Consider the following 11,119-nt stretch of genomic DNA (forward strand, 5'->3'; position numbering starts at 1 on the left):
TGTCATCTGCATATCTGAGGTTGTTGATATTTCTTCCGGCAATCTTAACTATAAGTATCTTAACTATAAGGAACTATAAGTAACCCAATTTAAAACATTTAATTTAAGTATTTGGGAGTGCATCAACACAGAACACACACAAAAGTATACATCTCCTACAAGAGAGACACAAAACTTTACCCCCAACTGTTTACTGACTTTCGTTCTTTTTCTTCCTTCCATCAACCCCATGTTGCACCTCCCTCAGTTCTTTCAGCACTGGGGTGATTGTCTGATACTCCTTAAAAAGAGAGACAATTGAGTAGAAACTACTATAGTCTAGATGTTTTTCAACAACTCCAGGTGTTTTTCAACAACACCCACCTTCCATCATCCTTCGCCACTGGCTGAGGCCAATGGGAATTGTAGTCCAACAACATCTGGAGTTGTTGGGTTGGAGAACAACACTTGGGTTGGAGAAGCTTGACATACAGTATAGTGCCCGTGATGTATATGTTTGGGCAGGTTTTTAATTTGGGACGTGCAGACTGCACCAGGATGTTCCATCTTGGCAGCCAAGGCTTTCCTCTAAGGCAGAGGTAGCCTCTGCCTATGGGCCTGTGGTGGACTACAATTCCTATCAGCCCCAGAAGGCATGACCAAAGCACAAGGATGATGGGAGTTGTAGTCCAACAAGGTCTGGAAGGCACCATGTTGCCTACTCTTTCACTAGGCTTTCTTTTTCAATGCTCCTCTTCCTGAGACATAAATTTTTAAACTGCCTCCAGATTGCTATGGAATCACTCTGATGTTTCCTTCTACACTTCCCCATTGTCTTTCACTGTAGGCCCTGTTCAAGGCCAAAAATGCTGTGGCTTGTCCTATTAAGGGAGCTATTCCTCAGTGTCAGCTATCGTCAGGCAAAATTTATACAATGCAATCTAATTCTTTGGAGCTTGATTGCATATCAGTGTCAAATGTTAAACACAATCTTTTTTTGTATTCAGGACTCATCAGGGAAATGAGGGGGGGAATGATTTATATTACCAGCTTAAACATTTATGAAACTAGATAAAAGCAACAGATGAGGGAATTGACGTACACAAATAACAATCTAATGCCACTATAAACACAATCCTCAGCTTCATTGCTGCCACAGTAACTTATTCATTTTAAATGATCCCTGAATTTCTAGTGTATTATTCATGATAAGGGGGGGAGGGAGAGGCTTCCCAGTGTACTGAGTGCAGAAGAAACAACCAATTTCTTCAAATCTGGTTCTGTTTGGACATCACAGCACTCTTTTAATGTATAGAAAAATCAAGCTCAAAGTGTTCCAAATGCTTGGAAGTCTACAAATTCAAGACCCTCCTACCTACACAAATTCATTCATTTTTCCCTTTTTCTTTTTAAAGGTTTGTTTACTTTAGCTGGCACATGAATTTTAAGCCAAGGGGTAAACTATAAAAAGGATGTACCGTCTCTTTAACTTTTTGTTAAAAAAGAAAAGCAGCCCCCCTCAGTTGCGACTGCAATGCTGATAATGTAGATTTGAATAAATGCTTGCAGTGCTTAAATATTTATTATTGCATTATGTTGTTCATTCAGAAGCATGGATATCTCTCTAAGGCTGCAGTTGAATGCATCTATACATCCTTGCTGTACACCACATGTGCAAATGACACAATCAGCACTTGCTTTCTTAGGGCACATCCCAGAGTATTGACATCTTTTGGAGGGGGGCACTCAGAGAGAGAAAAATGGAGGGCTGTGTTTGGTGAAAGAGTCACTGTATGTGTGGAGAAATTAGTAGTGTGATCTTCCCAACCGGAATCAGCAGGACATCACTGACTTCCAAGGGTAGCCCTGAGGCTCCCCAGGGGTGGCAACAGCGGGGGGGGGGCATCTAATTTTGTTAAGCCAGGCTCCACATCAGTGATTTTGTGTTAAGCCATGCCCCATCAGTCATTTTGTAACTGATACCCACAAAACTACCAAAAAGAAACCCTAACTTTATTACGTTTTCATTTTTTAGTTATTTATAACTCAAAGTAATAAACATGTAGAAAGTGTTAAACTTTTTTTAAAAAAAACCCTTTTATTCTGTACTTTTTATTTTCATAGAGAAAGAGGGGAGGAATGGGAAAGGCATTTTGCAATTTATCAAGTTATAAGTACCAGCATCTGGTTTTGTTTGTCCTGCATATCCAGTCACTGCTCTCCCCCCCCTCATAGATTTGAGATTAATGTTTCAAACCTGCTGCTTGTTTGGGACACTTATTTGCAATAACAAATACACAATTTTCACACCAGGAAGGGGAAATTACAGACAATTCATGGCACCCTTAACCAAAATCCTGGCCTCTGTGCTAAGCCTTAATTGACAATGTCATGCAGATTTGATATGTGCTATTAATAAACCTCCCTAAGTAATGGGAGTGAAAAGGCATCTCATGCAGCCAAAGGATCCTCACTCAGATTTGATGGCTACGCTCAGAAAAATAAATCAATATGGCTCCATCTTACGTGCATTACGATTTTGTACATTTGTGTCAAATTACTGACAGCCATTTGTGCCTGTCCTCTACATTTAGTAAATCATAAATCCATGTTTACTGCTACAATATAGATGTAAGAAGAAGCATTCAAAAATGCACTGCGGAGCCCTTAAATTAAAGAGGAGATAATTTCAGTCCCATTCACAGTGAAGGGGAAGGTAAGATGTGACTCTCAGCCAGGCAAGATAAGACTCCTCTCAGCTGAAAGGAGGAGAAAAAACTTCCAGAATTCATGGACTTTGCAGGGTTGCCTCTGCCATCCATCCATAATTATAATGTATTATTCCTATATTGGGAGCTCTGTCTATCAAAAGTTGAAAAATTGTCATGCCATCTATTTTTGTTCTCATTAGTTGTTTTCAAGAGAAACAGTCTCAATAGATAACAGTGCAATCTCCTTGAATTACAAGCTACAAATGATGCCTTTGTCACATTTTATTTATTCATGCGTTTATTATGAACATTCCTAGCCTAACTTTCCATCCCTTGCAGAATCCTCCAGGACCAAAACGTAAATCCAATGCATCATAAAAAAAAACAATTAGAAGAAACAGAGAAGACAACAGCAGTATCACATTATTGGAAGCAAATAAAAATCCAGATAATGTCATGCATGTTGGTACAACAACATTTTACCTGTGTTTTAAAGGTAGAAGATCACTATACACAATAAGAATAGCTTGCTGGATCAGTCCAATGGCCTATCTAGTCCAGCATCCTGCTCTCACCGTGGCCAACCAGATCCCTGTGGGGAAACTTGCAAGCAGGATGCAAGAACCAAAGCACTCTCCACCCCAGTGGTTTCCAGCAGCTGGTATTCAGAAGCATTACTGCCTCAGCCCATGGAGGCTAGCTGAGTCACCCAGGGCATGGTGTTGCATAGTCCGGGCACCACCACCGATAAGGCTCTGTCCTGAAATATCCATTTACTGCCCCATTTTCAGACCTTGAATGGGGGTGGGAGTGGGTACCTGGAGGGCACCTGGTTGGGAAAGACTGATATATACTAGGATGCCTGGTGACCCTCATACTCAGTAATGGTAGTCTTATATTTAACTTTTTTCTTTTTTATCCAAGCAAGTCAACTCCTCACTCACACCAGAAAATTGGGGGAACAGCAACAGCACAGCTAGGATCTCCCTAACTCTCTCATTCATTTCCCAAGTGTGCTGGAAAGTACCCTGTGTGACCACAGATCTGGATGAAAGAGAAGGCAGGCTGGCAGCAAATCATGAGCTGTTGGGAGTGAAGGGCAAATCCTGTATTTGTGCTCAATGCCTTTGTTAATAGCCTTGAACGCACTAAAACTCAGCTGAAGTTTTGCAGCTGCAGCGAGATGCCTGGAGGGTAGGCAAGAGGCAGCTTTCGCCATCAAAGGAGCCAGGTCCTACCATTTTCCTTCTCTCTGATGTCTGTTCTTTTGATGCAAATCAGTGATAAGTTCCTGCTACTGGCAATCTAACACATCGGTAGTGTGGAAGGCATTTCCCACAGGCAGCTGGCTTAATTTACCTGGCTTAATTGAAAAGGTTAGCCTTGACATTTGTGTAAAATTTTGTTTCACCAAATGCTAGATCCCTCAGTAAAGCAGCTGGCTGCAAAGCTGCGCCCCCCCCCCCTTACCGGTGCTGTTAAGATGTCCAGCTTGGTGAAGTCGCTTTGTACTTTCTATGTATTTTCAGCAGACAATATTCAACTAAATATCTGTGCTGGTGCAAATAGTAATTACCATTAGTACAATGAGATGTCCCATCCACATTCCCCCCGGCACCATCCCCAAGTCTGCTCTGGAGGGATAGCGGGAAACCTAGAACAGATCTGGGGACTTCATGGGGGGAGGAGAGGGGGGAAATTATGTTTCCTCAAATCTGTTGTTGTTGTTACCCAACCCATCTGGCTGGGTTTCCCTCAGCTACTCTGAGGAGCTTACAGCATATATAAAACATAGTAAAATATCAAACATTAAAAACTTCCTGATACAGGGCTGCCTTCAGGTGTCTTCTAAAAATTATGTAGTTCTTTATCTCCTTGAGATAAATGTGGGTGGTGCTGTGGTCTAAACCACTAAGCCTAGGGCTTGCCGATTGGAAGGTTGGTGGTTTGAATCTGTGCGATGGAGTGAGCTCCCGTTGCTCGGTCCCAGCTCCTGCCAACCTAGCAGGAGCACATCAAAGTGCAAGTAGATAAATAGGTACCGCTCCAGCAGGAAGGTAAACGGCATTTCCGTGCGCTGCTCTGGTTTCGCCAGAAGCGGCTTAGTCATGCTGGCCACATGAGTCGGAAAAACTGTCTGCGGACAAACGTCAGCTCCCTCAGCCAGTAAAGCGAGATGAGCGCCGCAACCCCAGAGTCGTTCATGACTGGACTTAACTGTCAGGGATCCGTTACCTTTACCTTTATCTCCTTGACATCTGAAAATAAGGCGTTCCACTACTGAGAATGCCTTCTGGCTGGTTCTGTTGCTTAATGAGAAGTCCTTGCTCTGACAGAACACTACCATAAGAACTGAAGAAGATGCCAGCTAGCTCAGGCCAATGGCCCATCTACTCCAGCATTCTGTTCTCACAGTGGCCACCCAGATGCCTGTGGGAAACCCTCAAGTAGGACACAAGCACAAGAGCACTCTCTCCTCCAGCTGTTTCCAGCAACGCGTATTGCTACCAACAGTGGAGGCAGAACATAGCTATCATGGCTTCCCCTTAGTGCTACATGGAATAGAACCCAGGTTTTTTAAATAGAGTTTTGATAAATTATTGAATTTTATTATACTTGCAGGTAGAATGTTCAGGACCGTTCACTGCCATGAGCATCATAGAAGTTACTTCTAAATTTGCACCTATGCATAGAAATTAGCTTGTGTTAAGTTTTATGTACAAATGCAAACCTGCCAAGTGTCCCAGAAAAATTGTGACATCCCGTTTTATTGCATGAGACCATAGCATCCATTTTGGGAGTTGCAATCTCACCCCTCCCCAAAAGTACTTTTCCAGGGCGAGATCGTAGCGCAGGTCATGTGACTCACCCGAGAGCACTTCCCAGAAGACCCGCATCCTGGTTTTTTATCTGAACAAGTTGGATAGTATGAAAGTGTGTTCTCGTTTCTCCTGGGGCTTTTTTGGTGATATGTATCTGGCCACCCTAGGTGTAATTATGGGGACATCCAACCTCAGAGCCCCTCTAACTTAGAGGAAGCCCTGCCTCTGTTGTTTTAGTTTTAATTACATACATACTTATTGCTATCACTCTTACATAAGCTCCAACATTTTCTGTCCCAAATTTGGGATGCTACCCCATCATGCCACCCCTGCCCCCACCCTTCACCTGCCCAGGCCACCACTGCCTGCCCCCGCTGCTTGCAAGTGCACCCAGGCCACTTTGGCATGCCACTGCCACCTCCCAACCCGCCCAGGCCCTCCCCCCGACTTACCTTCACCAGCTCACCACCACCACTGCGACACCCAGGTCACCTTAGTTAGGCTGCCTCCCCCCCCAAAAAAAAACCCACCTGTGAGGCCTGCCATGGTCATTTGGTGTGTCCCTGGATTGGCTTCTGTGATCCGGTATGTCCCAGTTAAAACGGGACAGTTGGGGGCTATGTTCTTGACCCCAAATTCCCTTCAGTCTACAGTAATCTCCCCATGTGCTTTCCAAAGGTATCTGTGATGTTGCTTGTTGTGGTCACCTTTGGCAGGAAGGTGGCATGTAAATTTAATAAACAAATATACTTCTTGTTTGCATTTGGGGATCTTCCCTAACTACACAGCTTCATAATTTTGACACGAGGGCAAAAGCAGTTTTCTTTAGTTTCACTTTCCTTTCTGTAGTTGGTAGGTAAACCCTTCAGGGCTAGGAAAAAGCCTAGCTCTCTAATAAAGTTCTCAGCCTTGTTCAGCTGCCAGACAGTGGAATTATTACAGTGTTTTTCTTCCCTGGTGAGAGGAAGGTGACGTGATTGTTCTAAAGCCTTTTCTTCATCTTGGCATTGTTTTCCACTACCCCCAATGCATTTTACAGAACTGTAATTTGGGGACAGACGCTGAAAGGAGGTCACAGCAAGCTGGCAATGATGTTTGATTTCCTACTGGTACCTGATCACAAACTAAAGAATATACAAAACAGTTGGAACAGTTCAATAATTGCTACCCACAATTGCTTTCCTTCTAGGAATAAAATCTTCCTGCTTGCCTTCCTTCACTGAAGATGTATTTCTTGTGATTTGTCCTCAATGCCTAATTCACAAGTTTGTTTATGCTGGTGGTACTTTGCCATCTTGTCATCACAAGGGCTCTTGTGACATTTCTTTTAAATAGTTCCCATGCAGGGGGGAACAAACACCCAACATCTGAGAAAATACCGTACTAGTTTTCAAGTATTTTCATGTGTGGGCTAATTCCCTACAGGGAAATGAAGCCATTAAACTGATTTTGCTACTGCCCTGCACAGAAGTCTATATACTTCTTAGCTGGAACCATTGAGGTCAAACAACAAGGGACCCTTGAGGATCTGTCCAGTTTGTAAATTCCCAGGTGCATCTGTATGGCTGCTCCAGGAAGTAGAATGGTGAGCATTTACTGTGGAATAACCACACGTCTGTTGCAGATATTAATACTGTGCAGTTTGAAGTGGCTGGAAGCGTAAGAACTGACTCCTTTTGGAATAAGTCATTGTCCAGACCCATAAAAATAATATTCAAACTTTTACTGGCAGAGCTCTTTAAAATAAAACAGAATACAGCAAATGATACTTCCAAAATATCCACAATGTCTTGTGCTTTCCAGCACAGGCTCAGCATTTTACAAAATATGTAATAATCCAAACAGACCTAAAAGCAAAGGTCTCTCTCTCGCTCTCTCCACAGCCTGCCTTCCAGCCTCGAGGCTGTTTACTTTTCTTTCAGGAGAGCTTCATTTTACATCTTCACTCCATTGAGTTTGGGAGACAAAGACTCAAACGTAACTCCCTTCAAAATGGAGTTTTTGCAACCCAATACTTCTCACATGATATAAGGTTACAACACTCACATGTTAGCTACCAAAGAAACAACAGTCAGTTACTTAATCATTAGCAAGAGCTCAAAGTGCTCTCCTTGGGTTTAATATAGCCCCATGGGGAAAAAACCCATATTTAACCTTTTCACCAATACACATTTAGGCATTCTCGTTTTAAATCTTCATTAGTACACTTTTTAAAAAAAATTCTGTGTGAATTAAATCTATTATACTTAACAACATCTGTGGAATAGCCACTCATCTTTTTATGAGGCACCTGCATGAGGTTGGGAACAAAAATCCTCTCTCATTTTTTTCTTTTTTTTATATAAATTTTTTATTGGTTTTTCAACACATATTAAAAGACAATACAACACAATACATAAACAAACAAACATACAAACACGTATAATTTCTTGACCTTTTTTTCCTTAAACCTTCTTTCAGCGACTTCCCCATACCTCCCCTTTCTGCATCCCTGTTTTAAATCTTTCCAGCAACCCCTAATTTCAGTTACTTGTAGCACTTTCTTTGAATCCTTTTTCTCATATCCAATTGTTTGTCACTGCAATTCTATTTTGCATTACCCAAGACATTTTAACACTCATTAATTTTACAACAGTTCTTAAGATAAACTTTAAATTTCTTCCAATCTTCTTCCACCGTCTCTTTCCCTTGGTCACGGATTCTGCCAGTCATCTCAGCCAGTCCCATATAGTCTATCACCTTGGTCTGCCATTCTTCCAATGTGGGTAGCTCTTGTGTCTTCCAATACTTTGCTATGAGTACTCTTGCTGCTGTTGTAGCATACATAAAAAACGTCCTATCTTTCCTTGACACCAATTGGCCTACCATGCCCAGGAGGAAGGCTTCTGGTTTCTTCACGAATGTGCATTTAAGCACCTTTTTCATTTCATTATAAATCATTTCCCAGAAGACCTTGATCCTTGGGCACGTCCACCAAAGGTGGCAGAAAGTACCTTCAGTTTCTTTACATTTCCAACATTTATTATTGGGCGTATGATAAATTTTTGCAAGCTTGACTGGGGTCATGTACCACCTATAGATCATTTTCATAATGTTCTCTCTTAAGGCATTACATGCCGTAACCTTTATACCGGTAGTCCATAACTGTTCCCAGTCAGCAAACATAATGTCATGACCAATGTCTTGTGCCCATTTAATCATAGCTGATTTAACCGTCTCATCCTGTGTATTCCATTTCAACAGCAAGTTATACATTCTTGACAGATTCTTAGTATTGGGTTCCAAAAGCTCTGTTTCTAATTTTGACCTCTCCACCTGGAAGCCAATTTTCCTGTCCTGTTTGAAAACTTCATTTATCTGGTAATAATGAAGCCAGTCTCTTACTTTAGACTTCAATTTCTCATAACTCTGCAATTTCACTTTTCCCTCCTCATGTTCTATAATTTCCCAATATTTTGGCCATTTGGATTCCATATTAAGTTTTTTCACTTCCTTAGCTTCCATTGGTGACAGCCACCTAGGGGTCTCATTTTTTTCTTTTCTCATGAGCTCCTGCACTATGAGTACACAGTACCCAAGGATGGCCAAGTGACTTTGGCCCTCCTAGTCAATAAACATACAATGCTAATAAATTTAATTAATAAGAACTTGTTGATCTTTCACAACACCCAAAATTGGCTGTGTCTCTGCCTAATGGTAGGGCCAAGCTGGCTCAGCTTATTGCATGGCTAATTCTGGCCACCTATGACCTGCATAGCCATTTCCTCTTCTATGATCTTTCTAAATACATCTTCCTTTCTTTTTCAATCTGAAGGAACATTCAACTTTATTGTTTGGCTATCCATCTGCATGTTGAAGTGGCACAGTCCCAGGTGAGCTGTACTTTGCTTTTCTTCTAAGCATGTAAAGATCAACAGAGAAGAATCTCAAATGTATTTCCAAACCCATGTATCGCAGGGGGGATCAACACTGCATTTTCCTTCCAGAAAGAAATACGAACAAAATTAAAATTAACCCTATTCTGCTCCACACCTATCCTGATGATCATAGTTACTGCAGGAATATAAATAACATACATTAATCTTCAAAAATACAGATGCCATTATTGAACCTATCAATGATCCCAGCCCAGGTACAACCGCTCCTCATCAGTATTCATTTGAAAAGAAAAGAAAAAATAGCTCACCTCATTCAATTTTCAGGTGTCTCCCTCCCTCAAGTGAGGCAATGAAAGAGATGGAATTGGATCATTAAATGTCAAACTTTACAGCTGAGGGATGTTTAAGCACAGGGCTAAAAGGCAAAGGTGGCAGAATCTTGTGTTTTGCATGCAACAAGGTTGTAGGTTCAATCTTAGGCAGTTCTGCTATGAAAGACTTCAGCCTGAGTCCCTGGAGATTTGCTGTCAGTCAAAAGTGATAATATTGGGCCAAATGGCCTGACGCAAACTAAGCATCTGACCTCTGAGTGATAGACTAAAGATCTATGGAAATTTGCTCAAAGAAAGTGGAAGGAAGTTTAGCAACATTAGCAGTATAGGCTTGGCTTCCCCCACATACACATGCACACCCACCCAAAATCAGAGTTAAACATTTCCACCAACCACTATCCAAATGATATGGTTGTACAAATCTATTTGTGTGAAAGTAGCTACAGGGAAAACTGCAAATGGCCCATCTAGTGCAGCCAGCATCCTATTCCCACAGTGGCCAAACAGTTGTCTGTGGGAAACCCAGCTGCAGGGCCTGGTTGTAAGAGCACTTTCCTCTCCTCCTGTTTCCAGCAATTGGTATAGTGGTACCTTGGTTCTCAAACGCCTTGGTTCTCAAATGCTTTGGTTCTCAAACTCCCAAAACCCAGAAGTGTGTGTTCCGGTTTTGGAACAATTTTTGGAAGCTGAACATCAGATGTGGTTGTCGGCTGTTGTCTCCAGGGCACCTGTACCAATCAGAAGCTGCGCCTTGGTTTTTGAACATTTCAGAAGTTAAACGGACTTCTGGAACAGATTAAGTTTGGCCCTTTTGTTTTTGCTATTTATTTTGCATTTTTGTTTTTGAGGCTTTTTCAGTTAATTTGTTTTGTGACTGTGTGGAACCCACTTCATCTACTGATTGACTGATTGTGTGACTGCAGAAATGGATAAAAGCCCCCTATCCAAACAATGACTATCATCAGTGCAAAAAACCAATTTTAATTTTGATCATCTACGATAGTGTCTTATTTATTTTATAGTACAGTACATTGATTATTGCTTTCATTTTATGGATCTCGCTAGATAGTAAAATCCATGTTAAATTGCTGTTTTAGGGGTTGTTTTTAAAAGTCCGGAACAGATTAATTCATTTTGCATTACTTTCTATGGGAAAGCACGCCTTGGTTTTGGAATGGACTTCTGGAACGGATTAAGTTTGAGAACCAAGGTACCACTGTATTCAGAAGCCTTCTCACCGTGAAGGCCGAGTATAGCCGTCATAGCCAGTAGCCACTGACAGCCTTGTCCACCATGAATTTTTCGAATCCTCTTTTTAAGCCATCCATGTTTTAAAGCCATCACTGCCTGCTGTGGGAGCAAGTTCCATCATTTAGCTATGTGCTGTGTGAAGAAAC

The sequence above is a fragment of the Podarcis filfolensis genome (assembly GCF_964270895.1).
Source record: "Podarcis filfolensis genome assembly, chromosome: 11".
Taxonomy (NCBI): Eukaryota; Metazoa; Chordata; class Lepidosauria; order Squamata; family Lacertidae; genus Podarcis; species Podarcis filfolensis.